Source organism: Amblyomma maculatum, chromosome 9 (genome assembly GCF_055883805.1).
Source record: "Amblyomma maculatum isolate TAMU_Amacu chromosome 9, ASM5588380v1, whole genome shotgun sequence".
Classification (NCBI taxonomy): Eukaryota; Metazoa; Arthropoda; class Arachnida; order Ixodida; family Ixodidae; genus Amblyomma; species Amblyomma maculatum.
Window position 1 is genome coordinate 102,779,172 of NC_139352.1, and position 27,511 is coordinate 102,806,682.

At 44.9% G+C, this 27,511-nt stretch overlaps 2 long non-coding RNA genes across 2 annotated transcripts; both read left to right on the top strand.

Annotated features, from left to right (window-relative positions):
- Window positions 1-212: 212 nt before the first annotated feature.
- Window positions 213-1,203, top strand: LOC146180071 (uncharacterized). The gene is made up of 3 exons (XR_014700951.1): window positions 213-293; window positions 371-445; window positions 821-1,203. It is a non-coding gene; the product is annotated as an uncharacterized LOC146180071 (long non-coding RNA).
- Window positions 1,204-1,218: 15 nt separating this feature from the next.
- Window positions 1,219-27,152, top strand: LOC146180072 (uncharacterized). Its single transcript, XR_014700952.1, has 4 exons — window positions 1,219-1,249; window positions 7,104-7,182; window positions 19,146-19,300; window positions 26,863-27,152. It is a non-coding gene; the product is annotated as an uncharacterized LOC146180072 (long non-coding RNA).
- Window positions 27,153-27,511: the final 359 nt, after the last annotated feature.

Below are 27,511 nucleotides of genomic sequence, written 5' to 3' on the forward strand. Positions count from 1 at the left end.
TTTGCAGATTTCTTCGAAGTTGTACCTAAAGAAGGTAAGGGTGACTTATTTAAATAAAGGTGTTTTGCAAAAGCAATATAGGAGAGCACAAGGCTTTCATAAGGAATTGCACAAATATAATCTGTGGCATGAAAAACTTGTCATAATCACTGTCTTGTGACAACTATTCCCATTTGTTTCAAAGTGTGTGTAAGAAAAAAGAACTGTGTTGCAGACCCTGAACTGCTGCTGTGCTTTTTCTTCAATTTCTTCCGGCAACTTGCCTGTACCTCCTGTACCTCTTTTGGATCACGGTAAGCACAGCACTGTGCATAAACAGCTATTGCGACTGTGTTCTCCTTGGAAATAGCTAGGAATAATTCAAATGCAGACTACATCAGTGCCCAACCTGGGACCAGGCCAGCCAGCATTGGTGATCCTTGCATCTCTGAGGATGAAGAGGAAGGTAGGTACTCAGTTCAACCAGTTTCAAGTAATGCGGTTGGGGAAACTTGTCACTGGTTGCTACTCATGCTGTAATACTTTTGTAACAGATTTAAGAACGTAAAGAAATATTTGCAGTATTATTTTCCAACCATCACTAGTGAACACATTTATGTCATACTGAGAAAAATGTAGTTTAGTAACTGTGCTTTATAGCAGTACAGCAACTTCCCCCCTCTTGCTCCTTGCTCTACTGCGAATTGAAGAGCCATAAAGGTAGTGTTGGGGTATAATACCTGTTTGAAATATTTGGTGAATAATTATGGTATTTGTTTCGTGCTGTGTTTTCCCTTTTTTCATGGAGAGCAAACTTTAACACATTTCTCTTCCTTCCCAGGTGGCACCAAACCACTATATAGTCCTGCACCATCTTGCCTAAGTGAAGATCATGCATCTTCAACCTTTTCTGGTAATTCATGCCCTGCCTTACAATGTGGCTGACAGTGCCTTAGTTGTTTTTAAACACCTACTTGATAGGCACACATCTGTGTGTAGTTTACTCAACAAATTTTTATTTAGCTGGAATAGGTATCCAGCAATGTCCAAAGTACCAAGGGTTTGAGCAGATATTCTTGAGAAAATGCTGCACCAGCTTCAAGTTCTTTAAATGAAACATTCTGCATAAAGCTTGTACACTGAATTATTGGTAAGAGACTTTACACTGCCTCAGCAAAGTAATTTACTTGAGTACATTTCTTCATTTGTTCTGCAGACACTGCCACAGCTCAAACATCGTCAACAGAGCCGCCTTGCTTGCCTGATGATGGTAAGTGCACTGCACCAAATAACCTGTCAATATAACACTATACGCTTTTATCTAAAGAGCACAGAAGTGGCTCAGCATCCCACACGGCATTTGACATCCGACGGACGACCGTCGGTACGCCCGCTTCGGACCTCCGTTGGTCATCCGGTTTTTGCCCCGAAGTCATCTCTCGGACGTCCTACGGACCATCCGATGCAATACCGCAGAACATGTACAGTTAATCCAACGGACGTCCGAGTGCGGACATACGGACTATTCTCGAACGTTTCATAGTAGCATGCATACCTAGCAAATCCGCGTGGTTTTTACATGCATTTGTTTAAAAACGTTGGCAGGCCACTGCTTTTGTTAAAAGAACTAGTCATAAGTGAAATGAAAGTTTTATTTCACGATATGTACATACATCAAGAACGTGCTTAGATGAGCTCTTGCGGGTTGAGCTGACCGTTCTGATGAATGCCTCGGCCACGATTTCGCGACAGCCTCAGAGGTGCCCCTAGAGTCCGAGTGTAGGCTCCTCACTGCAGCTAGGAAAAAAATGCAGTTCAAAATACCACAATGAGAACTCGCCATTGTTTGGTCGCGCAAAACATTTGCACAGCGAATGACAATCATGGGATGAGATTACTACTACTACTATCTAAAATATTTAAAAAGATAAAAGCAGTGCCTCAGGGAGCAAACAGTAGGGACGTATGCGATTTTAACCAGAGCTGCGTTCTAACTGTTGCAACTTGTAACGATAAACGCGAATCGTAACATCTTTCTATAGGTTAATCCGCTCGCTTATTCGGCTGTTATTTGCCAGATAGTACAAAACTGTATCGTTTTTAATATCAGTTTCGGCAATTTACTTGCCTGATACGATTAGAATCAAGCTGAAACATGTGTCTGCAGCATCGGTGGTCGGCGACCCAGATAACGAGGCTTGGCTGCTTATGGGTCACCGCGGCAACGATGCTGCAGAAGGATTTCGAATGATTTGTGGTCGAATCAGGCAAGTACATAATCTAAACTGGTATTAAAAAAAGACAGACGGTTGTATGCTATACGTGTGCCGAATTTCAGCGTGAATAAGCGGGCGGTTTAACCGACAGAAGCATTTTGCGGTCCGTGTTGACCGTTGGAACACTCGTACCAAATGAACCACTCCCAAAACCAAACTTTGCGCTGTTAATTACTGGACAGATTGAAGAGCACTTAAATAACTCTGATGAGTGCATAAGGAGATGTTTAATTACCACGACACGGCTATATGCACCGGATTGTGAATCGCACGCCGACGAGCGAAGCTACGATGAGAACACGGCCACTCGTGCTGAGCGGCTAGCGGCTATGGCTGGCGTAGGCTTAGGCTGGCTTAGCCGATACTTTGGCCGAGCCGCCAGTAACGCATATATGGCATGTTACCCCATTATGCCAAAATAAAACTTCCAGTTAAAATTTTATTATGTCACAATAAATAATATGCAGAACTTTGTATTAAAATATTTTTTAACAGCAGTTTATTAATATTATTTGTACACTTTGAGTCAAGACAAGCCGAAGCCATCTATGATATGTAAACAAACATGGCGGATAAAACATCGATACAGTGCTCTAGAATATTGGACAGTGTCTCGTGCGAGGGCGGAGCATGGGCTCTTTTTGCGATGACTGCTGCGCCATCGGCCAGGGGGCGCTTCGTGTAACAGGTGGACTTCAGCGCCGTTAAGTCGGGTCTGATGATTTTCAACGGCTCAACTGATCAGGGTCTTAAAATACTAGGCCTTGAAATACCTAGAGTAGCAGAATATAAATATCTGGGGGTATGGGTAAACGAAGGATTGGCATACATTGGAAAGCATGAGCAATCACTTAAGGCCAAAGGCCAAAGGGCGAAGGAATGCGGGGATAATGAAGCATAAGGCATTGTGGGGATACAATAGGTATGAGGTTTTGAGGGGTATTTGGAAAGGAATTATGGTGCCCGGACTTACTTTCGGAAATGCGGTTTTGTGCCTAAAATCAGAGATACAGTCGACATTAGAAACAAATCAGAGATCCGTTGCACGATTACCACTAGGCGCCCACGGCAAAACTACAAATGAGGTGGTACAGGGAGATATGGGCTGGGCATCTTTCGAAGTACGGGAAGCTCAGAGTAAAATATTATATGAGGAACGCCTGAGGAAATTGGACAGTAACAGATGGGCAGCTAAAGTATTTAAATACCTGTACCTAAAAAGTGTTGACTCACAATGGAGGAAAAGAACTAGGAAACTAACTAGTAAGTATGCTAGTCACAAGGACGGAGAAATAAAGAGCATTAAGCAACAGGTGAAAAACACAGAAGGTAAAAATTGGATAAATTCGATGGAAAAGAAACAGAGTGTGGAATTATACCGAAAGTGGAAAATGCAGATCAGGAAGGAAGATTTCTTTGATAACTCAAGAGGCAGTGCCCTACTTTTTGAAGCTAGATCAGGGTGCCTTAGAACACGCAGCTACAAAAAGAAATTCAACAATGGAGATGACGCATGTGCTGTATGTGGAAACTCCAGGGAAACAATTGACCATATTATACTCGAATGTAATGGTATCTATCCGGAAGTTGGTGCAGGCGCAATCACTGTTCCTGAAGCTCTGGGCTTTAGAGATAACAGTGGCCGGGTGAATAAACCGGCGGTGGAAACTAGCAAAAAACGACTGGAGGATTGGTGGCTTAAAAGCAGAGAAGTGACATAATGTTAGTAATATAGGAACAAAATTTAATAAATAGAATGGTGGTTTAGTTAACCATTCTAAATCAATAATTGAGATATAGGGAGAAAAATGCGCATGATAGCTACTGCTACCACCCCGTTTGAAAGGGGACGCTCCATTATTCCATCCATCCATCCACCATCGTGCGCAGCGAGCCGTCCGCTGGCTGCGCCGCCGTGAGCGTCGGCTCATCGTATCTGCACTGCGTGGTGCGCTTAATTCGATATTTAATGCTTGGTGATCGCCTATTTGCTTAAGAATTCTAACATTTCAACCATAATGCATTGTTCCATGGTCTGCGCGGCTGTATGGCGCTGTAATGCCAGCGACGATATTGGTACAGTGAACTAGAATATTTCACTGTAGTATTGGTGCGGTGCGCGCTATTAGCCACGAGCTAAATATACAGCATAGGTCGCACTTCGCGTGTGTTATGAGTGCATCTCATGTTTCCTAACCTATGTGAGTCTATTGCACACACTTGGATAAATATGTTGCACAGAAAGAAATTCATTCGAAGCCTGCGGTGTTTCGAAACTCGCGAATCTTAGAATTCTGTCTGAATAGCAAAGCGTTTTAGAAAGCTCTTGCGTTGTGCAAAAACAAACAAACAAACAAACAAAAAAAGAACGTCATTCTGCAGACAGTCATTTATTCAGGCTCCAAAAATTGCACAACTTGCAAATCAGAGCCAGGCCGTACCGTCCTTGACAACAAGCGTACACTTCTGTGAAATGAAATTTCCACCTAACGACGAGCACTCACCAGCAACTATTTGTATGCCTGCACCAGTTAGGGCACTACTGTAGCCCACTAACATGTTCAATTAGTGCCTCCGCCTCTACAGGATTTGAAATGTCTTGCGAACAACTTTTTTCCTCTTATAGAAACTTCCGCCACAAGAGCCTCCTCACCCGATTTTGTGGCCGACGTATCATTTTGACAGTTTTCAGGGCCAATTTGCTACTGTCTCCGGCAGCATCCTGCAGCTCACATGCACTCGGCGTAGTGGAAAGCTTTTTCTCAGCGTGGCAAGGCGATCCTTGACCACATTTCGGGTGTTTTAGTAACCAGGCTACAGGATCTGCTTTTCAGCCATGTAGTAGTGGATTCATACTAAACTTCTGAAGCTCTAAATCTCAAATGTAAAGGCGAGCACCTGTCCTCACTTCTTAACTAGTTGTGATAAAATGGAAATCCTCATTGGCTTTTAATACAAGTGAGAAGCAAAACATGCAGCCTGGTTACTTTTGGCAAAGACGGCACATTCATTTTTCTTGGCAAAATCCCCCCTGTTGGGCTCCTCGGCACTGTCGCCGTCAGATGGCGGCTGCTCTTCATGAGCTAGCTTAAACACTGTCTCCACTTTGCTGCATGAATTGTCTGTTCACAGATGTTCCCGACTTTTATTTTCTTGGGCAGCGACTTTGAAACATATTTTGGTGCGTCCGGAAAAATGGTCGGAACGGCGTCATCAGTAAGCATATGTGACCGGCCGCTACTCTAGTTCACCGTTGATTGTTTTATACGTGCGCTGAATGAAAACTTGTTCAAAATAGCGCTCGCACACAACGCTTGCTTCGTTCAGTACTCTGTTTGCTTTCTTGATGTTCTGTGACCAAATCTTACAGCGATCGGCGTCGATGGATACACGGAAGAGAGAGGAACTCCCTTGCACAAGCTGTAACTGCTGTTGCAGCCCGGCACTGTCCCTTGTGTCGCGTCGTCTTTCCGTCGTCGTGCACGCACTGCTTAGATGTTCCAAGTGGAGAGCACAGATGAGGTTTCAACAACACACAAAGAAAGCGCAACAAATGGCGAAGAACATGCAGAACAACAAAATACGAATTCCTCAAATCAATACGCGAAGACGGTCTGCGCTCATCTTTGCATGCAAGCGAATGGAGCTCGGCTCGGCGCACCGCACCCCTTGGCACACCTGTTACTGGCAGCGCCCCCTGGGTGTCACGCGCGCTTTGATCGCGGCGGCGACCTCACTCCTCTATTGTTCCCCGGCGCGGACGACACACTGCCCGAGATTCTAGAGCACTGTAACGTCGATAATATATTCAATATGCCATAGTTATAGTGCGTTCGTAGCGCTGGATCAATGCATGTGCGATTGAAGTTCATGAACTTAGGACGTGTCTTTGCGGTTAGTGACATCATAAATGTAGGAATTAGGATCAGAGCGCTGTGAGCGCGTCCAAGGAGCGGTCCGAAAATGCCAGTGCACTGCTGAACACCACAGAACTGCCCTGACAGCCTTTTAAATTGATAGCTTTTCGCGAGAAAACGCGATCATTGATAACTTGATATAAATTGCAATGACTGGCAGGGGCTATTGGTTTTTTACTGGTACATTGATGTTATAATAAGTGCGTTCAGGTCAGAATTTCCTTGGTAGCCCATTCCACTAATGAGTCCCCACCAGACACTTTTATAGATTCCTTAATACGTTGATTTTATAGCACTGCAATAATCAATCCATTTAGGCAGTTGAAATGATGCAGTTTTACATTGAAGAGCATTGGAGTTCTCTTTCTGTTGAAAAGCACCCAAACTGCACTGATAGAAAGCACATTGCTAAATTTTGCTCGCACCCAACTTTCACTTCCTCATTAACATTTCTTACTGGGCTAAATGGCGCATACTTGCATTGGTGAAAAAAGCTAACTGCTCTGAAAAATGCGGACCACATGAAAGGAAGACTAGACAGAGGTGCTTGCGTCTGAGAGACTTCATTAGCACGTACAGCTGCCTTTCCCATTTGACAATCTTTTGGTGCCGGTTCCAATCCTAGCGAGACATTATTGCTTGTACCACTCTCATGGTGACTGAAGATTGGCAGGCAGTGTTGGGTTTGCCTGGCAAGTCAGCAATATATGATAAAAAGTCTACTTTCTTCCAGCAAAAATTGCATATTGCAGCCTAATTGACTCAATGTCTATCATAATTATTTTAAAAATCCAGTTGTACGTTTTGGCTGGGAGCTGGTGCCATCACTACTTCTTACCGCTTATTCCCCTCTAATATCACTGCTAAGAAGTAGTTGACTATTTTTCAATTAAAAACTGCATGCGAAGCTTAAAAAACACTTTTTTTTCAGCTGCACCTGGTTCCAGTGGCCTCTCAAGCAGAGGTATGACTAAGACCCTAGGGACACCGCAAGACACCAAAGCGTCCGGGTAGGCAGCGTCTCGCACATACCCCTAGAACAAAAACGAAAGTAGGCAAACTGACTGCACGAAAGCCTTGGGGAGATACAGGACAAAGCACCTTGCAGAGCGCATAACTCGGCAGGAGGCATTGAAGCAGATTGCACTGCTTTTACCAAGAGACCTTTTTGAATTGGTCAAAGCACAAGTCAAGCTCCAGTCTTTTCCTAAATCGAAAAAGCATTGGTCAAAGCAAATGAAGCAATTCGCACTAAATTTATTTTTTCATTCCCCAAAAGCCTATCGATTCCTCAGAGAGGTACTTCATTTGCCATATGTGAGAACACTGAGGCGCTGGCTGTCAGACATCCCAATGGCACCTGGTATCATTCCAGTTGCATGGATTCGATAAAATCAATAACAAAAAATTGGCCAGTACAAGACAAAGCATGTTGTCTCATGTTTGATGGAGTATCCCTGAAAAAAAAATCTAGTGTATTATCAGTCAAAAGACCTTGTGATTGGCTTTACAGATGATGAAAATTTGAGGACTTCTCACGTTGCAAACACTGCACTTATTATGGCAGTGTCTGGCATCTCGAGAAGTTTGATGCAGCCAGTTGCCTATGCAGTGTCTCATAACGCAACACCAGCTCTTGCCATGCGAAAGTTGCTATTAGAAGTAATTCAACAAACTGAAACAAAAGGTTCCTTGGTAAAATCCGTGACCAAGGGTCGAACAATGTCAGTCTATAAGAAATGCTGATTCATTCTATCTGTGAACCATATTTTATTGTCAACAACCGCAAAATATACTTCATGTTTTATACCCCACACCTTGTAAAATGCACAAGGAACAATTTGAGAAAACATAAACTCACAATTGGCTCTGCAGTTGTTGACTGGTCACACATTGAAAACCTTCACAGAAAAACTTGCAGCATAGATCAGGCTTCTAAAACACCAACTGAACATCTTAAGAGTCGATGGGCCAAAAAGCTCAATGATCAGCACATCTGCAGGATGCCCTTCACTGACATGAGAGTGAAGTATGCTACCCAAGTGTTCAGTGAATCTGTGTCGGTGGCACTACTCACTCTCATTGCCATTCGAGAACTTCCTGTAGATGCCAAATTTACTGCAGAGTTCACAGAAAGAATGGATAAGCTTTTTGATAGCCTAAACAGCTCAGGAACAAAAAAAGCAGGACGAGAAATTGTGGTATGCCATGAGCGAGGACTCTGAACACTGTGCCTTCCTTGAGACATGCTTGAATTGGATTGCCATATGGCACTTCGGTAGCCCTCAGGACAAGCAACCATGCACGAACAAAGGTTGGCAGATTACAATTAAAACTTTACTTCTGCTGTGGACTGATCTAAAAGAAGACTTCGGTTTTTCAAATCTTTGCACTCGCCGATTGCAGCAAGGCCCATTGGAGAACTTTTTTGGAATCATCCATCAGAAACATGGCTGCAATGAGGCTCCGAACGTTTACCAATTTGTAGCAGCTCTAAAACAAATTTGGATCGGCAAACTTTTGAAACTCTCCCAAGGAAACTGCGAGGTGACAATAAATGCGTTCCTCACCTACTTTGCGAGTGCTTCTGCATTTCTGTCCTCGCAGCACACCAATTCCAGCCCACAGCAGGCAGCAGAGCCTTGGTTCATCTCCCCTGCAAGTGCCTACTTCGGGTGCCAGTGACATGGTACTATATGAAAATGTAGTATACCATGTCATTGGCTCCCTTGTGAAGCACTTCCTTGACCTGAGGACTAGTGAGTGTACCTGAAAGAGCACTGTGCCATCTAAAGACGGTGGTTCTCTTCAGGGGCAACACCGATTCTTTGCATTGCTCAAGGAAGGCGGTGTCGGCGAGAGCCTCTTTCCACTCAATTGCCGCAACGTCGTAAGAGTGCCGCGACTACATTAAAAGATTGGACACTACCTTCAAAAATGAAATTAAATTTTGTGCTCATTTGACTAATGTATGCAAAAATGTAGTTGACCGGCTGCCGACAGCGCCACAGCTTTTTTGTTCGCTGTACTGTAGCAGCCAGTTTGTAAAGATCTTTTGCTACACAAGGCTGCAGTGGCACCTTTCATTTGTTAATCATAATATAGATGCAAAATCAAAACACAGTGCCCCTACCGGAAAAGTTAAAAAAATAGCTAAATAAATTCGTCATACATTCCGTGATAAACGAGGTGGTATGTGCTGTTTTGGTTTGGTTTGTGGCGTTTTAACGTCCCACAGTGATTCAGGCTATGAGAGGCACGTAGGTTTTGTTTTATGATCTCAAACTTCACTTTGGATATGACAGATGCAGCAGTGGAAAGTCTTGATTAATAGTGTAAAGTTAAGGTTCTTCAGCGTGTGCGAGGATCTCACTAAATTCAGTTGTCTGGTATTTGCCTTCATCAAATAATGCATGCTGCAGCTTGTTTCAATCTTACCACTTTAGCCCCACAAACAAACGCCATAGTCACTGAGCCATCTCAGCAGGACGGGGGAAAACAATTGACTGGATTTTATAACATGAGAGTTACGCTACAATATTATCCATGGCATTCAATCTGCATAAGCAGGGTGCACTTAATTACTGTTGCCTCTGTTGCGGTATTTGTTTTGTGGGTGCAAGTCCACTTGATAAAAACTGAACTTTCTTACTTTTGAAAAACTCTGTTAGCCTGAGCTGTCTTTGCCTGGTGGTGTCACAACAATGAATGTTGCATGTGTAGCTTAAAATCCAAAATCTGCCCCCTAAATGCTACAGTAAAAAGCTCTGGATCAGTTGTGAACACTTAAGGCCCTTCAGCTCCCATCAAAGTTGTGCTAAACAATTGTTAATTTTGCCTGTATTGAAGTGTGGTTCCTTGAGCTTGGATCACATACTGCCACCTTATGTCTGGCAGCTAAATGCCATAGTGACACAGCAATCTCGACAGTATTGCAAAAGGTGGCCAAATAGATTTTAGTGGCAAAAATATTGGGCATTCTACTGTGCATACCTGCTGTTATCCTTCTGCCTTATTTGCATTGCCGCTGCTAGTCCACTCGATAAACAGTTTGCTTTGTTGAAGAGTCTCAGCTTGAGCCCTGCTGTTACCCATTCTATGCATAGCATGTATAGCAATAATGGCTTTGACTATGAGTAAAGAAGAGGTGCAGAAAATAGCTAGCTGTGTAAATGCACCTTGAGGAATGGAGACTGTAATAAAAGCATGCAGACAGAAAGAGATATTTCAGTTCAGGGCTCTTCATTATTTTGACTCCCCAAGGCTATTTAGTGTGCCTCACATCACATGTCACGTGAAAATTTTAGCATTTTGCCCTCATTGAAGTCGGAGTATTTTGTCAAAGTGCGAAAAGTTTTATTTAATAACTGTCCAGTTTTGTCTAAACACAAAACAGGAAGCTTGCTTGATCTCCCAGCTCGATACTGACCAAAGAGGGGTATGCACAAGGATGCATTTCAGTTTTTTTGCCCATAACGAAAGTGCCACATTTTTATTTTGTCCCCATGTATGTGTTCAATTATGTCTGTTTACACTGCATCACATGTGGAATGTTATGCATAAGGTCATAAGTGCATTAGGTAAATTTACTACATGATGTTCCACTTGTAAGAGTGCCATATTTTTTATATGTTATCACCATGAGTGCAGTTGTGTTGCACTGCAACATGGATACCTCTGTCCATGAGCTAGCTGTTCTCATTGCACACCAGCCTCAGCTATGCTGCTTTAGCAAATATTCCCTGCACCTACTCTCGACCTGCTTCAGCAAGGTTTGCCTCCTTCTGTTATCACCCATAAGGAAGGCAATCATTGTTTTGGGTATTTGAGGCTGATGCTGTGTCTTCGATGTCTGTATGGACAAGCTATGTGATACTTGTGATATATAAAATTGGTCTCGTTATTGAAAGTCATGCACTTGTGTGCACAATCTCATTTTATTGTGTTGACTGTCCTTTGTCTGTGTAATGTAATCTGATTATATACATATGCGATCTAGCAAACATATCTGTGAATATACATGTGAATGCTGTGATGCAAAAATTTTTATTTTAGTAAAGCAGTATTTATGCAGAATTCTTGTTTTGTACTCTTGCTTTGCTAGTGTGCACCCTTAGTGGTCGAGCCACAGCAAAAGCAAGGTTGGTTGGTTTGTGAGGTTTAACGTCCCAAAGCTACTCAGGCTATAATAAGAGACGGAGTAAGATAGACAGGAGCGCCGACTACGCTCTTCGGAAGGGTGAAACCACGGCCGCTCAATGGAGGCGCACTTGGGTGCGGCCTGTCGCGTTGCCCGGAAGAGCCGTATTGCGCCTAGCTCTCATCGCCACCGCTCCGTGACAAGTCCGGGTGGAGAGCTGTGTGCAGCTGCCATGGCTGTGCTTTCGTTTCGGCGCCCACGCGGTCGGCGCTTGCTCAATTTAGGATTTATGAGCGGCGTTTCACACATTATGTGATGCTACGTGCAATTTTGCTATTGTTAAGGTGATAGCGGCATGTCATCGCTGGGCTTTTCCAAGTCATTCGTGGTCTTCCGTTTACAACGAGAATCAATTAGGCAGTCGTGTGCTTCGCTAAGTGGGCACCCATTTAATTGCGTTTCAACCACTGTAATAACGTGTTAGATCTTACAATCTTGAAATAGGGACAAGGTTTGGGGCCATTTATTCAGCGTGCACTTTTCTGAAAACTTACAATTCAGGACGTAGCGTTCAACATTAATGTTCAGCCTGTTCCTCCGCTTTCACTGGAGATAATATTCAAGTGGGTACCACCACCTAAACATACTAGCTAACACAAACTGTTGCAAAAGAAACAACACAAGACAGCCAGTTCATCGACACGCCCGCAGGCTCAGGCAATTTTTTTTTTTCGTTTGATTATAAAGTCGCGTGATGCACAGAAGGCACGCAAGCTTATTTTACGAGCGAAGAACGAAAAGGGTTTATGTGCAAACGTGATTTTTTCCACTGTCAGATTGATGTTGCCTGTCCAGTTGGTCAGCAGTGGTCGCATTAGTTTGGTTAGGTCCTTAGTGTGACGGCGGTATTCTCTCTCGCAAATCAACTCCGGAAATTGCACAAAATAGGGAAGAAGGGATGAAACTAACATGTTGCATAGCTTGCTGCTTCTTCTGACCTCTGGGCACTTCATCACCTTGCTAACAAAGGTGCATGGTGATTTTCAGATACCTTCGGCGTCCATCATCAAGAATTTTGATAAGTCCAGGGTTTTGCAGGAATCACAAGGCACAAAGTTAATAAAAAGATGGGGACTAATAAAATAAAGTTATTGACACTCTAAAGTAAGCACTAGAAGATATTTAAACTTTGGTGAAATAAAAGTAATGAAAACACGGGCAGGCACTGAAAACAGAATAAATAAAAATGTTTCATGAGATTCTGCAAAAATAATTATACTTTCTCTTCAAATGGACGTGCAAAGTAACCAGCCAAGAATGCAATCGGTGCTAACTCTATGTTAGCTGCTGGTTCACACCACACATGAATCAATCCAAGCTGACACGAAAACTCTCTCGCAGCAGTTGTGATCGCAGTTGGCAAGGTACGACTTTCATAATCACGAATGCCAAGTTTTATAGCTGCCTAATTGTCGATATGTGCATTTGCAGACTTTGATGCTTGCAAGATGCCAACCTGCACAAAGCATGGCAAAATGTGTATAATCTCAGTCGATATCTGTTTTTTTCGCTATTGGTACCTTCAGTATTTTTTCCGAGGTGAAAACTGCAGCCCTTGCGTCAACTCTGTCATTCCCGCCTTTGAATTGCCTTAGGCTGATGAGGGCCTGCTTTAGGGCGTATCGGAAGCTGAAAATAAGATTTGGTTAAATGCAATGCACTAGTAAGGCACACAGAAGACATTGTTGTCAGATACTTGATGTGATCAAGAAGGTGCTTAATTTCCACCACTGTGGATCTGGTTGTCATGATTGTTGCTTCGTAGGTTTGTTTGGTTATCCTTTGGTTCGACGTGCCTCCTTGGACCTGAATGTCTTCGATATGGCAAAGTCTAACTCTAACCAAGAGAGTCGCTCGTCATCTGACAAATAGAGCGGCTCCTCTTGATGTCTCCGTGACTTCACTTATGCGATGTTGTGCAAGGCACACCATTTTGATATCATTGTCGTAAAAGTGATTGTCGCGGAGCTATCGAGAAACACACATGCTTCAGGATGACACGGGGGGTTGTCCAGGAGCAAATGAAGTGTAGCTATAACAAGTGGGGAAAATGTATCGATTGGCCTGCGCACATTCATTTTTTCAAGGTTGTTTGGCTCAACATGAGCCCGCGTGAGTAACTTAACTTGTAATGTGGGCAGTTCGGGAACACGGAGGGGATGGCTGAAGGAAACAGGATCTTCAGTTTTATGTTCTTCCTGTAATCGTCATCTGTGAAGTGCAGTGACTATACCAGTGACTTGTCGCTCGGCTCCCACCGGCTTCTTTTTCCGTCCTAGCCCTCCCGAGATATGTTTTTCAGCCATGCTGCTCGACGTTGTGAATCGCACAGGAACTCATGGTAACCGATCTTTCCTTGCTTTCGTGGTGCACAGCGGCACTTAGCAGTTGCCTGGCATGGTGCTGCATAAGCTTAGGACGCTGTTGACACAGGCACCGATGACACGCATGCAGAACTATCAGAAACACGCGGTTATGCTGAGTAGCGAAAACGAAAACACGCGCCAACACAGCCAGTGCGCTCCTTCCGGGTCGTCTGATCGTCCGTGCCGGCGGCGCCTCGGGAATGGAATGGAATATAGGAGCGTCCCCTTTGAAACGGGGTTGTAACAGTTGCTATCATGCTCATTTTTCTCCCTATATCGTAATTTTCGATTTAGATTGGTTAACTAAACCATCATTCTATTTCTTAAATTTTTTGTTTCTACATTACTAACAGTATGTCACTTCTCTGCTTTTAAGCCACCAATCTTCCAGTCGTTGTTTGCTAGTTTCCACCGCCGGTTTATTCACCCGGCCACTGGTATCTCTAAACCCCAGAGCTTCAGGAACATTTACTGCGCCTGCATCAACTTCCGGGTGGATACCATTACATTTGAGTATAATTTGGTCAATTGTTTCACTGGAGTTACCACATACAGCACATGGGTCATCTTCATTGTTAAATTTCTTTTTGTAGCTGCGTGTTCTAAGGCACCCTGATCTAGCTTTAAAAAGTAGGGCACTGCCTCTTGAGTTATCAAAGAAAGCTTCCTTCCTGATCTGCATTTTCCACTTTCGGTATAATTCCACACTCTGTTTCTTCTCCATCGAATTTATCCAATTTTTACCTTCTGTGTTTTGCACCTGTTGCTTAATGCTCTTTATTTATCCGTCCTTGCGACTAGCATACTTACTAGTTAGTTTCCTAGTTCCTAGTTCTTTTCCTCCATTGTGAGTCAACGATTTTTAAGTACAGGTATTTCAATACTTTCTGTCCAATTTCCCCAGGCGTTCCTCATATAATATTTTACTCTTCCCGTACTTCGAAAGATGCCGAGCCCATATCTCCCTGTACCGCCTCATTTGTGGTTTTGCCGTGGGCACCTAGTGCTAATCGTCCAACGGCTCTCTGATTTATTTCTAATGTCGACTGTACCTTTGATTTTAGGCACAAAACCGCATTTTCAAAAGTAAGTCCGGGCACCATAATTCCTTTCCAAATACCCCTCAAAACCTCATACCTGTTGTATCCTCACAATGCCCTATGCTTCATTATCCCGGCATTCCTTCGTCCTTTGGCCTTAAGTGATTGCTCATGATTTCCAATGTATGCCAATCCTTCGTTTACCCATACCCCCAGATATTTGTATTCTGCCACTCTGGGTATTTCATGGCCTTGTATTTTAAGACCCTGAACAGTTGAGCCGTTGAAATTCATCAGACCAGACTTAACTGCGCTAAAACTGAAGCCTAGAGCATCCCCTTCGTCTTCGAAATACTTAACTAGAGTTTGCAATTCTTCCAGACTCTCAGCTAGCAGCACAATATCATCTGCATACATCAAACCGGGGAGGCGCTGCTCTACCGCCTTTCCACCTAATCTATATGACAGGTTAAAACCTAGGTTACTTTCTTGTGTCCTCCGTTCCAGGTTTATCATATTAAGCATGAACAGCACCGGTGATAGAGGACAGCCTTGTGTTAATTCTTTGCATACTTTGACATCTTCCGTACTTCTTATTCATTCGCATGTAATTTCTACTTTGTTATCTCGGTATATTTCCTGTAGGAACTCTATTCTCTCATAACCTATACCTTCTTCTTTTAATATGTTCCACAGGAGTTTCCTGTTTACATTGTCGTACGCCGAGTTTATGTCCAGGAAGGCCAAATACAAAGGTCTATTTTCCACTCTAGATATTTCGATGCATTTACCCAATGCATCGAAATATCTAGAGTGGAAAATAGAAAATAGCACGAACATGCTATCATCTAAGCGCCTAACATTTCTAAAGGCGTTCTGAAGTTCTCCGAGTATCTTGTTACTTTCTACCCATGCTTGCACCTTTAATTTCACCGTCTGCATGGCCAACCTGTACATAACAGATGTTATGGTAATCGGCCTTTAGGATTTTATGTGCATCCTGCCTCCTTTTCCTTTATAAATCAAATTCATTTTATTCTGCCGCCAGCTGTCCGGAATTTGCTTATTCATTATGACTGTGTCCAGAGCTTTTGACAATGTTTCCTTACTTTTTGGACCAAGTTCATTAATCAGCTTGATCGGAATTCCATCTATTCCTGCAGATGTGTTGGAGTGGTGGCGCCCCCGCAGAGAATGACGGCGGAAACTGTAACTTCTCCCAATACGCGCTTCCCCAGCCATTGAGGCGCGACGCGACGGGCCGCACCAAGTGCACCTCCATTAAGCGGCCGTGGTGAAACTTTGCTATGTCAGAGAAAGCTTGGTGGCGGATCCGATAGATGGCGTTAGTATTTATCACTGAATCTGCTGAAGCGGGCTGCCGCCGCGTCTGTCGTCTGCTGCTTCTCGCTGCAGTTGCATATCGCCTGCATCGCTGCGGAAATATGTATCGCTTGCATTGCCGCGGGGAATATATTCCTTGAAATTGTGTTGTCTGCGGCTGCGAGATGCACTGAGGTGTCACCTGTTGCCTGCCTCAGCGCTGGCATCTCTTTCAGTCCAGTTGCGCACACCTGCCTCATACAGCTCACCTGCCGCGTCCTGCTGACTCCTTCCTATTTGCGAAGATCCTGATGCAGACAGCGCGTTTCACGTCTCTGTGTTTTCTCTTGTGTCCTGTGATCCTGTGGATGATGATGTGAGTATTAAGATTAGAAAACGGTACGCCATGTTAAGTTCAGTCTCCGGCGCCTGCAGATAGATGAACAGAGGCCGAAGTGGATGGTTCTGGATCAATTTGGGCCACCTAGGGCTCTTGAATATGCATTAAGATTCCGCAGTGCGTGCATATTCTGCGTGTTTATTACATTTCCGCAATGTTGTAGATGCAGCATCGGTGGCATGCTTGTAGTTGATAAGGCCTTAATTGTCCTCAGGATTGTGCACTACAAGCGTCATTTCAAGTTTTCCCCCTGATTCGGAGTGCTCAACAGCTTTCGGTTCTTGATTTTTCTGAAATACTGTGGGAATTACGCCCTTGACTAGGTGAGCCCATTTTTCTTCATTAAGCAATACATTTCCTTTATAGTTGCTGAAGTATTTTAGAGAAACAAATTCGTCCATGAAATGCCGCGTTCATACCCTGTGCTTTTCAGTTAATTCCTGGCAATTCTGGGGAATGTTCTGGTTCCACTGCTTGAAAAGTTTTGAATCAGTTGGCGGCAAAATCAAGGGGACTTTTTTGTTTGCTTTGCCATACCCTGAATTACATCCAACAACGAAACATTTCTTTGCCTACCCTACCATCCACATATAAAAAAAAGCAGTCCACATTATGCGCTCCTCACACGTATGTCAGGCTGTGTGCCGTCCCGTCTGCGCACTGGTGATCTCGCGGCGTGGTTTGTCGTCTGCATGCCACTGTCGACTCATTCTCAAGAGAATATGCAGATGACAAAATAAAAAAAAAAAACACTGGCGGAGCTTTATCTTAAAGATCCTAAAAAAAGATACAGGTTGGTGATCACGATTCCAACCTTGCGTTTTCCGGCTAGCAGACGACGTGCAAGCTACCCCTGCATCTACTCTCCGTCCGTTGTATGCGACACTCGCGCGGTCGCCTGAATCGAGCTCAGGGGCATTGGGTTTCGGCCCCGCCGGGGTGGTGCAGTGGTAAGACGCCCAATTACTGTGCCGGAGCTCCCGGGTTCGAACCTGACCACTGCGGCTGCGTTTCGATGGAGGTGAAACAAAGTGGCGTTCATGTGCTGTGCGATGTCAGAGCACGTTAAAGATCCCCAGGTGGTCGAAATTACTCCGTAGCCCTCCACTACGGCTCCTCTTTCTCTCTCTTTCCACTTTCACTCCCGCCTTCCTCCCTTCCCTTACGGCGCGGTTCAGGTGTTCACAGAGCAAGTGTGACAGATACTGCACCTTTCCCTTCCTGGGAACCAATTATTATTATTATTATTAGCGTTTCGCAACATTGTTGAGAGGTGGCGCGCATATTTGTCTCTTTCTGCAAGGAGGATTAGGGAGGAGGAAAGCGTGACCAAAGCAGTGTTGGCGAGGAAAGGGGAGCGAATGGAGAGAGTACAGTGCGAAGCTGAGCGCCAGACGCGGGCTCGGCGTTCGTGTAGCAAAATTGGCCTACGCCGAATGTATTTCAGCGCGCCCGAGTTGGCGCTCCTATCTTATCTTACTCTGTGGTGGAGCCCAATGAACGGCACCATTTTGGAGAATTTGGATTGGTTTGATTTAACGCGGCTTAGGATAGTGCCGTCGTCACTGATTTTCTAATCATTTTTCTGTAACTTTCTTTTTTGCTTTCTCGGCACTCGTAACAAGCAGAAATAGATTTTAAATAATTACGTAAATGTGAATAATAAAAATGAAAAGTACCGAACGTTTATTGATTATTAAGCAGGAAATATTTTTTTGGCAGTCTTAGTATTTACCACTGAAAAAGCAGATGGCACAACTATCGCCAGAGACTTTTTGCCCCAGTTTGTGTTGTTCGCATCATGAACAACCCTGGAACGTCTGCTGCGGCTTAGGTAACAGAAAGGTTAGTGTCCGCTCTGTGAAAAGAGTTGTTCAGTTGGGAACAAAGCATGCCAGTGAAGGTGCCGCCATGTTCAAATTTTAGCTGCCCCTTTTGCGTGCGATGTTCGGGGTTGCTTACCATTCTCATTTGTCGCATACTGCAGGGATTTGTGCCGAGGTATGCACTTACAGCACGCGTAAATTTAGCACGGCTGAAGGCGAGCACTGCACTGTTTATGGAGCAAGGTTTAATGCTGGTGAATGTTTGACCCTGATGCTTTGTCTTTTTTAAAGGAGTTTGCTATCGGCCAAATACTCACGGCACATGCCATTGATTAGATGCTTAGGGCATTCTGTGATTTTTTTCGTTCTTGGTCCCGATTTTGCAGGTGCTGTTCGTTTTTGTCACATCTGGGTGAAGTGCTTACCTATGATACATGATACAACTTGAGCACCACGAGCTTGAAACTAGAGATACCGATTGAGCACCAGAAGCTCGAAAATAGTACAGAACCTTTTGTTACCCCCCTCGCTTAGTGAGAACCTTGGAAGCCCGAAGACAGACAGTCGACAAGGTTCAATGCAGCCAAAAGTGAAAGGTCCATGGATGATATATGTATGCGTACGCTTGGTGGAACTTTACCGAGTTAGTGTCAGATACGACAAAAAGATAAGCTTTGTTGAGACAGCATAAACGATAACGTAAATACCATTTAGATAACTCCCTAGTAGCGCATAGGCCACGCAGCGGATCTCCCAAGTAATGAACTCGCTGCTGAAAACTCTTATGTGTTCTTTTTTTTTTCTTCCTGCACCATTAGCTTCTTACACTTCATACTAGAGCACTGCATGGACCGGATTTTCCAGCCCCTGCCCTGGCCCACCGTTTGAAGCCCATCCCAGGCCCCTGGTTCCAATCACATGGGCAATGATTACATGGCCCAGGCCTGGATCGGGACCGCACGAAACCTGCAAAGTAAGTCTGAACAGACACCTTAAAAATGTATTGCATGACTAGCATAACAATAAATCAAGATGAGAGAAAAACGTTGCAAAATATTCTTCTCGGTAGTGAAGGACACAGTTAAAGTACCAAAAAAAAAAGCAAAGGCTTGGTAAAAATATTTTGGTAGAACATTTTATTTAAAGGTACTTAGCACAATGCACGTTTAAAAGCTATGGATTACGGGCATTTTAACTATGACTACTTTTTAAAAATTACCTCTTGGTGCAAGTTTTTTACTTAATCACATACAAAAAAAGACTGCCCTCAGCAACTTTGCCCCAACAACGTGGGTGGGCAAGAGCAGGAAAAACAAAAATATGTGAAGAAGTCGTGGCCACACTGCCACATCTCTGGAGACGAAAAGCAGATTTGCCTGTTTTTTGTGCATATATATGCATGAATATCCAAATATTCCTAAAGCATTAAGCTCTTATCTGATGGTCTTTCTTGTAGCATAGCTGGCAGTCGAAGAATTTTTTTGAAGTAGTGACTGCCTGTCTAGCACTCGATTGAAGGTCCTTCTCCAGGGGCTGTTATGAGGCTTCCGATGTCCAGTCGTTTGCGGTAACACAAAGCTGAGAAACTGCAAGGTTTCCTCTGCCAGGTGCTACAAAGATTGCTCACTGATTGCTGAGAAATCTTAAGCTGGTGGCGTTGAGTACTTTACTAGGCACGTGCTCATGCAAATGGGCCGTGTGTCATGCATTACAGGTTACAGCACTCCACAACACCGGCACTGCAGTACAGTGTGCTACTGCGTTTTGAGCTTTTTCTTTTTAACTTTTTGTCCGAAGTTACTTGGACAAAGCACTTAGTGGCACTGCTGATTAAACTCTGTTTACAAATGCGCTTTCTCTCATTTGCTGTCAACAAAAGTACTAGTGGTGTGTTTATTCATAAACCTCTGGAATTATTTTAGTGCTGGAATTGCATCATTTCCGAAAGAAGCCATACACAGCTATACCCAGTCTAATCTGGGTCCACAACTGCAAGTCCGGGCCTGGCCCAGGCCTGCGACGTCGAGCCCGGCTCAGACCCAGCAAAACAGCAATTTTCCAGCCCGTGCTCTACTCCATACTATACTCCATTTCATACATCAGGTGCAACGCAGCGAGAGCTACGCAAGTAGTCCGCAAGTAAAAAAAAGAGAGGCGTATCACTACACACTCATTTCATGGCTGAGTAGTTTCTGCGGAAACTGGCTCTATTCAGAGCATACATGTTTGCAATAATTTGCTTCGCGTGGTATTTGGCTGGAATAGGACAGCGACGAACTGTGGTGAGGAAGAGGAGAACGCAAGCATAAGGTTTGCGGGGATGGTGAGCGTTTGGCAGCACGAACAGTGACACCGGGGTCAACACGGGTCTGGTCGGGGCGAGGTGAGGAATAGCGAGGGGCATAGTGTATGCAGTGGTCGACGTAGATGAACTGACGAGATGGCGTGCACCAACGGCTACGGCAGTGACAGGAAGTGTCGCTGTACGCATGAGCAAGTAAAGCAGATGGGCCGATTGTCATGGGTACGCCATTCATTCGGATTGCGGTACTGAAATCGGGGCGAAAAACTGGCGTTGGACGAGGCAGTGGCAATCACTGGAGGGGCAGATCCGGAATCCACGGTGTCAGCAGCGCTGGTAGAAGGAAAACCCATATTCGCAACCTCTGGGCGAACAACAGCCTGAATGAGTGATATTATAGTTAGGGTGTTGTCGGGTGTATGCTATAGTGAGGCTGCAGGAGTTATTGCCTCAAGCTCTTGGCGGACGATGCGGGTCAAAGCACTGTCATTACTTAGCAGGCGGTCGAGGAGTCAGAAGATCGGCACAGAAGGAGCTGGCAGCCGTGTTTGGCAGCCAGTCGAAACGGTGAGATATGCGCCTCTCTTTCGCTTGCTCGAAACGTCGGTACACCTGCAGCACAGAGTCCATGGGGGAACAATACCTGCACAACAGGAGGTTGAAGGCATTGTCGGAAATGCCTTTTACTATGCGGCCGACTTTATCCTCCTCAGGCTTGGCTTGGTCGACTTTGCTGCACAGGGATAGGACGTCCTGGATGTAAGTGAAATAGGACTCTGTAGACGTCTGGGCATGAGAGGCGAGTGCTTTTTTCCCAGCGAGATGGCGGCCATTAGGCTTTTTGAACAGGTCGTGGAGCTTTTCTTTACAAATATCCCAAGATGTGAGGTCATCTTCATGGGTTTCAAACCACACCCGCGCGGTCCCAGTCAAGTAAAAGATGACATTCGTGAGCATAAGTGTGGGATCCCACCTATTGTGCTTGCTGACGCGTTCATATAGGGCCAGCCAGTCGTCTACAACAACATCGTCGGTCCCACAGAAGGTTCCGGGTTACGGGGATGAGTCATGACGACAGCAGGTGCGGTGGCCGTAGATGTAGCAGCGTCTGTAGCCATTGTGATGGTACCGATGTGGCGGCCGCTGCGGAGATCCAGCGTGTCACAGGTGATCAAAGGATTCACCTCCACCAAGAGATATTACGGGGAAGATTCACAGTCCGACAGCTGTCCGCACCCGTCTGCGTCGTCTTCTTCTCGGAGTCTGTCGCACTTCTTTATCCTCAGCACAACCAGCGAATACCACTAAGTAACAATATTATTCCTTAAAAGATTCCCAGAACTGAATTTCAAATGCTCAATTTTTTCCAGTGTGATGATCAATTTACTTCCTAAGGTGCTCGATTCTGCAATGGTTTTGTTGAAACTGCTGTAAGAACATTTTTACCAAAAATTTTTCTAGTATCCGTAGATATTTTTTCTTAGCATATATCTGATGTTGGTTCTTTTAAACTTAGCACCTGGGGTGTACTGTCAGGGACGGTGTATGTTGCTACGGAAGCTCCCTGGGCCAGAGGCGCCTTATCTGAGATCGTTTAGCAAAACTTGAATCTAGTGAGTTACGAGAAACAACTCAAGCTTTACATAAAGATGATTTACAATATTACTGTAGGGATACAAGACTGAACTGGCTACTAAGAAAACAGACCCTCCTCGGCATAGCCAAAGATGCGGAACACCTAAACCTTTAACGGGACACTTTTTCCTACTCTAAGGCTCAGTTTTACCCTCCTAGAAGCTCTGCCCACATCCTGTAATATTGAATCACTGTAAACATGCCACATGATTGGTTCGCAACGAAAGTCGCACACCTCTCTAATACTGGTAACGTACACAACCCTCTCCACAAAGTGCAAAACATGAAAGGAGCAACAAATTCGGTTCAAACAGATGAATTTCCATTGTGACAATCACTGCTCGATTGGCCCACTACATTGTGGGTCCCTATTAGCGGCTTTCCCAGTGCAGAAAACTCTCTCTGATACCAGGGACAAGAGAAAATACGTCTGGACAGATCGACCTGTTCCCATGCTTTCCGAATATTTCTTGACCCCATGTCTAACAGGATTCAGGCAGTTATCGCACCCACAAGACCAATCGTCATCACTGGAGAATGGCCATATCCCTTCTGCCTGGCAATGTTCGCTTCTTTGTGCCTTGCTTCTCTAAGGACGGCTGTCCCTCGTGCTTCTGGGTGCTAGAGCCGCCCAGTCTCGTGGTGTTTTCTTGTCTTAGTTCATGGTCGCTTGTCTCGTAGGAAATCCTTAAGATATGTGTTCTCGTCGCTGCGTTTCAGTCCTTAAGTTTTTTATTCAGTCGGGCCATCATTGAACGCTTCTTATAGCCCTCTGCCAGGGGCATCTGCCCGAGCCGTAATGTCTGCAGTAGTTTCTCCTTTGCTAAAAACTTTTCAAAGGGGTGCCCGCTGTGTGGTCTCTACCATCGGACCTTGCCAATATCTTCGCGCGGTGCCTTCTTGCATGCTATACCGCCCGTGTCCTTCTTCAAACGAGACCTGAATCCGCCTTTTGCGCGAGTATGTGGCGCCATCATGCGGGAGCGGGCGGGAAACACATTGAGCGGCAGTGTAGCAGACGACGCGAAAGCGCACCATACGAAATGGCCACGCCAACGCTGGTAGAAAGCGAAAGCTTCCCCCTTTTTTGGCCTCGGAGCGGAAAGTAGTGACAGCAATTGCAGCATATCATGTTCACGCAGTATGGGGGAAGGTAGAGCGTTTTCACAATCCACTCATAACGCACGTACGCATATACTATCTTCGTATTGTAAGAGCGTGTAGCGCGGGCCCTGTTCGACGTGACAGAATGAGACGCTCTCAGCGTGCAGGTTTTCGGCAGACAGGAGAGCGTGGGGGCAGAGAGAGAGAGAGAGAGAGAGAGAGAGAGAGAGAGAGAGAGAGAGAGAGGGATCTCAAAGGGCAAAGCAGCCAGGGGTTTGTTGATGCTGCAGAGCTAGGTGGAATCGTCTCCTGTGACTTTAAGCGGCGCATATGCGCGGGGTGTCTTGAGTTACCGAGCACAATGCGGTCACCGCGGCGCCGGCATGGTGCAATGGGCGTCGCTTCCTCCTCGCGTCATCTACGACCGTGCAGCTATAGGATTTCATCCACGAAGATCGGCAGAGAGTCACATATACACACCCCGTGAAAAGGGCATTGTCCCGGCCGGAATGCACACCTGCAGGAAACGCGCTGCATTTTTCTGGCAGTGGATGATTCAGAGCTGTAGCTGGTGTCTGGCCTCAGGAGTCAGAACGGATGCGGTCGCAGTGGTGAAAAGGTTCTCGGTGCGCAGAGAATGGTCATTCTGTTGTGAAAGGATCTCCAACGTTCATTTCTGCCTCCGCCGCGATTTCTGCGGAATCAACAACTTGGTGACACATGTGAATCTCCTACATATCGGATGCGCATCTCGGTCAGGAACCAACCCTGTTCTACGTCCAGAGCGATCCACTCTGCAAGTGAACGAGCGTGAACCCTCCAGGCTCCATTTATTGTGCCGGGAGGTTTCCTTGCCGTTGCAAACGGTTGGACGAAGACGACGATTATCAAGCTCCCTAACGAAGTGCATCTGATTGCGTACATTAAAGGAACAAAGTCCGGATGCTTTGGCGTGCACGAAGGCGAGCCTTTAATTAAAAAAAAATACTGTGCGTCGTGCAAGTGTCAAGTGCGTCATATGCTCCGAGCGGCAAAAACACAGATACTACAGGTATGTATGCATCTAAGCGAAATAGGCATGATGAAAAGTACCTACTGGAGTTTTCACCCAGGCTGTAGCGCACCAGTGATAGCTGCAATGAGGATTTCTTCGGTGCGTGATTGCTGCAGTTGCACCGGGGCCTGAAGGCGATATATTTTGTCCCTTCTTATCTTTATGTGCGAAAGGGCTAGGTAGCTTCGATATCACAGGTGGCTGTGTACGCTAGGCCGTAATATTTAGCATGTTTTATCGTGACTGCCACCTGACTAACAAAAAAAATAAATACGGCGTTTTAATGCACTGCCGTTCGCGAGCCTCATGACGTCAACCACTCGGCTCGCTAACGGCGGTGCATCACAACAAACACCCTTTTTTTTCTTTTTAGTCAGGCGGCAGTCGCGATAAAACATGCTAAATATTACGGTCTAGCGCATACAGCCACCTGTGATATCTGCGCTACCCGGCCCCTTCGCACATAAATAAAACAAACGACAAAATACATCGCCATCAGACGCCCCGAACAAATGCTCATTGCGGCTATCACTGGTGGGTTACAGGCTTGGTGCAAACTCCGGTAGATACTTTTCATCATGCACATTTCCTTTAGATGCATACATACCTGTAACGAAGTGTTTTTCGCACAGTCGAGAGCACGCAGTCGGCTGCCAAGGTCGCCCATTCACGTCTTGACGCTTGGTTGCCCGAATCCAAGCTTCACGTTGTTGCAGGTCGTGGCTCGCCGAAGGAAACCTAACAAAACGCGTCTTGCATCCCGGCACGCCTCGAGAGTGGCAGCCGTAAGCGGCACAGGTGGTTGGCATCGTTTTACCGAGGCTGTGAACGTGACCGCGCTTGCAGCCCCCGTGCGTTGGCTATGAGTGCGGCGACAAGAAGCGCCGTCGACGCCGCTCAGTGTGTTTTCATCAGTCGCCGCTGGGGCTTCGCGCATGCGCAGAAAACTCGCGCAAAAGGCGGATTAGGCAGAAAATTTAGATGTGTTGCAAGCATGCACTTCATTCGTTGTGGCGATTCAGAAACTCAGGACGACCAACCACCAAACAACGTGCTGTTGTTCGGGGCATTAGGGCGTAACGTGTGCCGATTCCATCTTTGGTCTCAGAGGCGGATTTCACACCCTTATGGCCAGCCAGCTGAGGCTAGCCTTTACAGTGGAGATTTCACGTTGGCAAAAGTGATGAACCAGGAACTAATACTGTCCTAGTTATACGATTTTAATTACAAAGTTTTACTATAGATTATGTACATTTTGGCTTCAACCTTCTATACCATTATGGCAGTGACATAAGCCTCAGTGACAAGAGTTTCAGCAGACCATGATATCTTTTCCAACCAAATATTATGAAACACTGTAGTTCCATTCAGTGACAAAATTTCACTGCACCTCATTTGTGTAGCGAAGGGAGCACTGCATTTCAATGAAAAGAGTACCAGAAAAAGGATACACTATAAGAAAATATGACGGACATACATGAAGTAAATATGCATTCAATAAAAAAGCAGGAGTATCCTATGAAGATGTGGTCACAGGGTAGGCTACACTCAATATGGTATGACAAGGTGTCACTGGAGGATAGCAGCACTTCAGGCTGTTTTGTGCGGTTTCCAATGTTAAATTAAGGTTGTAAATTCTGATTTCTTAGATACTGTAATGCTCATTTCTTATAATAAAAGGTAAGATCTTTTCATTTCTACCATCTTTCAAGACATAATTTGGCAAATTGTTGGTCCCCATAATAAGACAACAAAAAGCAAGTGCACAGACTTAGTGGATGCCTCTTTCTTGGAGCTCTTGAGCAGTCACTTAGAAAACAGTTATGTCTTGACACACCAAGCTCATCTCCATAGAACTGTTATCACAGAGGCTGACAGATGTAACTGCAATTGTAACATGACATTAACGCAGAAACTCAATAAGCAGATGTGGTGCCTTGTAGAAATTGCGAGAGGAGGAACCAAATGCCTTTCCTAGTGGCAGCACCCAATGTGGGCATTGACATTTTACAGTATGATGTAACAAAAAAGGTCGGTTTGGTTATTATATTTTTGATTATTATGGAGAAGTGTGGAAGAGAAAGGTCAATTCTTCCAAGTTTATGAATCACAAAATGTACTTACTCGCCACTTTGCTGCGTACCCCTAGAAATGCAAAGTATTTCCAGAAGAATTTTCATCGCTACTTATATTTGATGCTGCTTAGTCTTAACACGGGGTGCTAGCATAACTGCACTTCCCTGATGCCACACGGTGGATGGATGAATGGAACATAGGAGGGTCTCCTGAAACTGGATGGTGGCAGCTGCCATCATGCTCGGCTTCTTTTTTCTCTTATATATCTTGTATTTCGTTATAAATCGGTCAACTGCTTCATCATTTCCTTTACTATATCTTTGTTCCTGTACTTTTAACCTTATGTCACCTTTCTGCTTTTCAGCCATCACCACTCTTCCAATCGCTTTTTGCTGACTTCCACAGCACATTCATTTGCCCTACCAATGGTATCTCTAAACAAGCTTCCAGACGAGTGACTGTGCCTGCATCGACATCTAGATGGATATCACCACATTCAAGTATAATATACCAACTGTTTCTACGCATTTACCCCACACTGCACATGTGTCATCTTTTGGGATAAATTTCTTTTTGTAGCTGCATGTTCTAAGGCACTCTGATCTAGCATCAAGAAGTAGGGCACTGCCTCTTGAGTTATCCAATAAAAATTTCTTCCTGATCTTCTGTTTCCAATTTCAATATAGTCCTACACTCTGCTTCTTTTCCATCGAATTTATCCAATTTTTACCTTCTGTGTGCTTTACTTGTCGTTTAATGCTCTTTATTACTCTATCCCTCTACTTACAGGTCAGCTCAAGCGTTTTTCCTACTTCTCTTCCTCCATTGTGGGTCAATTCTTTTTAGGTATAGGCATTCAAATACTTTAGCTGCCCACTTCTTGCTGTCCAATTTCCTCAAGCTTTTCTCATATAATATTTTACTATGAGCTTCCCGTGCTTCAAAAGATGCCAAGCTGATATCTCCTTGTACCGCTTCCTTTGTAGTTTTGCCGTGGGCTCCTAATGTTAATC